A 5,274-nucleotide genomic window follows, 5' to 3' on the forward strand; every position below is an offset into this window, starting at 1 on the left:
TGTATGAGACTCAAAAGCATTCTGGTATGTAAAAACGTTAGGCACACAATATTACCAACTGTCTAATTCTGTGTATATGTAATTCTAGAAAAGATGATTCAGTAATGATAAGAAAACAGCCCAGTGGTTGGTGAAGACTAGAGGGCAGGAGATGGGGATTTATTGCAAAGGGACAAAAGGTAACTTAGGAAGGTATTGAAAATTAATAACATCATGGTGGTGGTACATTTGTCAACTCATATCTAATTGTTCAATTAAAATGGTGAGTTTGGTGGTATATAGGCCAGATAATAATAAAATGAATAGATACAGAACACCAGTTCTGTATTTGAAAGAAGTTAGTATATCTCTATAGGGTGAAAAAATCCTCAAGATCTGGTATTTGAATAAAATGAAGAAAAAGGCAGAAATTTAATCTACTGTTTTTCTTGTGTTAAAATTGCATTTAGTGCATGAATGTCCTTGTGGCTTAGATTACAGGTTATCAATGGTAATATATTTTAGAAGGAAATTAAAGCATAGGTTGACCCTGGGTATACTATTGAAGCCTATTGTATTCTGTTTGCATACCTGTTCATCTCTTCCTCTTGTACTTATCCTAATTCATAGTTGGGTCACTGAGAATATTTGTTACTCCATTAGAAGAACATTGTAGACTGGTTTATTCCATTCTTGTTTATCACTAATATATTTTTGAGTGCTATATTGTTGAGCAGAGTTGTATAGACAGAAAAAGAAAGTGTGGCCGTTCTCCAGGACAGTAGTTCTCAATCTGTGGGTTATACCCTTTTGGCAAACCTCTATCTCCTAAAATATTTGCATTATGATTCATAGCAGTAACAAAATTAAAGTTATGAAGTAGCACCCAAAAAAGTTCCGCACAATATGAGGAACTGTGTTAAAGGGTCACAGCATAAGAAAGGTTGAGAACTAGTGTTCTAGAAACTGACTGTGGTCAGATATGCTTTTCTATTTTGATTTAAGAAGTCTTGTATGCAAAAGAGTTATTTGAGAAGAGGTCTGAAGAAAAATATCAGGCAATATTGTCTCAAAGACTTACAGGCTTTGCTTGTACTTTGAATCAAACAATTTGATAATATATATAAAGACTTACAATTCACCAGGCAATATAATGGACTTTCCAGTTTATTTTAAAGATGTATAAAATTACTGGTAAGTCATAGAAATACTGAAGGAACAGTTTTCATCATTGCAATCAACAGAACTCAGAGATAGAACTGTTACAAATAGTCTTGGCATATTGATAAAGGCAATCCTCCAAATGTTTAAGAGTTATCTGGATAGAAGTTTTTGCTTTCTTTGGACAAATTTTAAGATCAGAGGTTTCAAATTTGAATAAGCAAGTTATCAGATAAAAGTATTCTACATTTAGGGTAGGACATCACTAGAGGCAGAGAAAGAGAAAGGGTAGAAGTAAAAGGCCCAGAAGATTAGGTGGTGACAAATACTTTTTTTTTTTTTTTTTCAGAGCTGGGGACCAACCTTAGGGCCTTTGTGCTTATAGGGCAAGCGCTCTACCACTGAGCTAAATCCCCAACCCTGACAAATGCTTTCTTGTTAAATGTTTCTCTGTTGCTCTTGGGTCTCCATGAACATCCTAAGGAGGATGGCTAGCACTAAGATGAGGACTGTGGAAAGGTGAATGATGGGTATAGAACCGCACCTCCCTTTGGAAATATAAAGAAGAAAGTTACTTTTTTACTAACACAAATATTAGTTTGTCAAGTTAGAAAGGAAGAAGAGTTGAGTTCAATAAATAGACAAAGCTCATGACATACAGGACTTTTCAAGATAAAGGGTAATTCTTTTTTACTTTTTATCTTTTCTGAGTTTGCTGGTAAGGTATTCTATGCTAAGCTTCTGTTGTCTATTACCTGGATATCCTACATCTGATACAGTGACTCAGTGGTGATGTGAAAGACCCAGGTCTTTTTGTTTTCCACATGGTAACCTTAGCCTGTAGTTTTTATCTCTTGGTGTAATAAATCTATTAACCTTTTGGATATCATGGCTATATCACAGAAAGGCAAAAGAAAAATGGCAAAAGTCTAAAGGCATGAAATTAAATCTGTACCTCTGAGGAGTTCTGGAAATCTCATTTGAGAGTATTCTGAATTTTCTTGGAACAGGACTGGGTAAAATGGCAACCTCTAAGCTACAAAAACAGGACTGAAGGTGAGTCATTAGATAAAATTGGTGGTTTATTAAAAAAATAATTGTAGATACCTGATAATGCTTACATAACAGAAAGGAATGAATAAGTTTAAAGGGTCAAGTTTAAAGGCTATTTTAAAATTAATGTGGACAGATGGTACCGCTCAGACTGATTGATTAGAAACTTAACAGATATAAGGGTTGTTTTTTTAGAGAGTGAGATCCTTGATGGTTTGGTATGGAATGACATGACAGTAACAACAAGTGGGCAAGGATGACTTCTAGGTATTTATATTGCTCTGCAGAAATAAAAAGGCAATATTATCTGCTGAGACAGTGAAGATGAATAGGAGAGGAATTAATTTTAGAATTCTCTCTGTTTAGACAGAAATTTTACCATCTCTAATGTGAGTAGTAAAGTTCTTTTGGCCTCTTAAAAGACATACTGTGACAGGTACTTAAAAAAATACTGATCAGTGGCCATAATTATTGACCTTTTCAAATTTTCTATCACATTGCCCTATGCAAAGTGTTTAGATATCTTGTCTGTAACAATGAAGGTGTTGAATTCACAGAATTCTCTTGTACTATAGTTTTGATGCAATAAGGTTTTTTTTTTTTTAATTAGTAAAAACACCATTTTTGGCTTGGGGCCAGAATGATTTCCCCAGAATTATGTGAGCCACTGACATATAGGTACAGTACTTTCATACTTAAGTGAATGATTGAAAATGAAATTGTGGGGTAAAACTTGAATTTTGTTCTATAATATCACCAAAATACCACACTGCCTTTAGGATTAAGATACAGTAGCCTCGGGTTGGGGATTTAGCTCAGTTGGTAGAGCGCTTGCCTAGGAAGCACAAGGCCCTGGGTTTGGTCCCCAGCTCCGAAAAAAAAGAAAAAGAAAAAAAAAAAAGATACAGTAGCCTCTTAAACATGTGAGTCACGTTTAAGCAGTTCCCATCTGCTGGCCTACTTTTGAAAACCCTTCAGAATATGGACGCAACCAAGCACACATCTCACCTAGAGCTATTAGTGCCTCTAAGTTGTATCCTTGTCTGTGTTCTAGTTCTTGTAGATGTTTGTTCAGGGCCTCCAGATGTTACCCTAGGATTGTTCTGCATCTTACCTGGATTTTCTGGCCAGATGTTTTTCAGCACACTCAGCATCAAAGAATAAGGATTAGAACTGAGTTCTAGTTTCCACTAGTTTTAAAGTTCTGGGGACCCACAGAAGCCCTTATCAACCCAGTTGATAATTTTTGAGTCTCTGTACTATGCTTTGGCTGTTTCTACTTCCTCTTCATGTCAAGCTAGCTATTTTGTATATCATTGACACCCCCCACCCCTGCTCCCATGAGGATCAGACCTGAGGCTCTGATACCTAAACTAATCTTGTTAACACAGAGAATTGAATTACGTTTTCTGAGTCTTACCTACAGAATTTATTTTCTTATTATAAAGGCACTGGTCTTCTAGAATGACATAATTCCTACTGGTTTCCTTTCTTTCTTTCTTTCTTTCTTTCTTTCTTTCTTTCTTTCTTTCTTTCTTCCTTCCTTCCTTCCTTTCTTTCTTTCTTTCTTTCCTTCTTTCTCTCTCTCTTTGCTATGTAAACATTGCTTCCCAATTTAAGTGGCTAGAGCCTGTGATTAGGCAGTGGAGGGAGATAGGTGAGGCTCAAGGATTGAGTGAAGGGGATGAAGGTAAAAGGAGAGGAGAAAGAAAGGAGATGGAGGTGGAGGAGGCTGCCATGAGAGGAGAAGGATCTTATGAGTACCAATACAGGAGAAACAGCAAGTAACAATGGACTTTACAGTTGGGAAATAGGTTAAAATAGCTCCAAACCTGCCCAATACAAGCTTATGGTTTGTGAATAAAATAACTGGATTTGTGTCTTTTATATAGGCTAGCTAAAATTTTAAATTCATTTTGCACCCAGTCCTACACAAGAGCCACAGGCCTGTTCAACATGAAACACCCATCATGCTGAATGTTACTACTAGAAACATCAGTGGTTCTCTTGAAATAAAGAGAAAGTACCTAACCCAATGTATAGGATAGCATATACTTTCTGTAATCTAGCTTCTCCTGTTTAATGCCCTCATTTTTCCATGTCCTTTCCCAATAATAGTCTTTAACAAACTACCATTCTGTTGAAAAGAATCTTCATTGCTTCCCTAGCTTCCAGACTGCCTATACCTGATGAAATCAAAATTGCCTGTTATAACAATGGTAAGTTTACTTCTTTGTGATAGTAGCAGTTTTGCATTGATTTATATAATTGTTTTTATCAACATCTAGCTCCTTCTCTACAACATAATTAGAAGGCCATGTACAGTATCATTCATTGGAATACTGACACAAGGCATATTTCTTGGCATATGATAAGAATTAAAAAATTCTGTGGCCAAAGCCAGCCCTATGACAAGGTCATCTTCAGTGCTGATGAAACACATAATAAAGTTTAAAAGTGTGTTGATGAAGTCTTAGGAGGTGAGAGCTACAATCAAAACAATATCAACCAGTGGATCACAAACAGAGTGGAGCAATTTTTAAAACATTTAGTTAAATTGGGAAGCGCCTATAAATACATTGTGATCTGTGCAGTGGTCTAGCAAAACGCATATAAGTTTCACTTACATACTACATCTCGTGGAATCTATACTGGAAGATGGGAGAACTATACCATGATTGCATCACTAATGTTTTTGATGTCACAATTGTTCTGAAAACAACTAAATATGTTGGGGTAAAGCCGTTAAGTTTGTAAGTGTATTCTTTCTAAAAGGAGAAATAATTACTTGTTAATGTGCTAGATAACAAGTGGGCAATGTGTCAAACTATCAGTAAGAAAAAGAATGTTGTAACCAAAGCTCTAAAATGTAAATAAGGACTTGGCAGATTATCTCATATTCATAGAGCATCATTTAAATATGTAAACATTAGCCCAAAGTTAAATGCAGAAATATTCACTGATAAGCCTTTCACTAGCATATGTACCCACAGAGAAATTTATTTAGATAATGACATTATCTTTAACTTAGGGAACACAAATATGTGAACAAAAGATACAAGAATAAACATGGAGAAAACA

At 35.5% G+C, this 5,274-nt stretch overlaps 1 pseudogene; it reads left to right on the plus strand.

Annotated features, from left to right (window-relative positions):
• The first annotated feature begins 4,510 nt into the window (after window positions 1–4,510).
• LOC116886652 lies at window positions 4,511–4,950 on the plus strand (annotated as a pseudogene).
• Window positions 4,951–5,274: the final 324 nt, after the last annotated feature.

The sequence above is a fragment of the Rattus rattus genome, chromosome 17, assembly GCF_011064425.1.
Source record: "Rattus rattus isolate New Zealand chromosome 17, Rrattus_CSIRO_v1, whole genome shotgun sequence".
Taxonomy (NCBI): domain Eukaryota; kingdom Metazoa; phylum Chordata; class Mammalia; order Rodentia; family Muridae; genus Rattus; species Rattus rattus.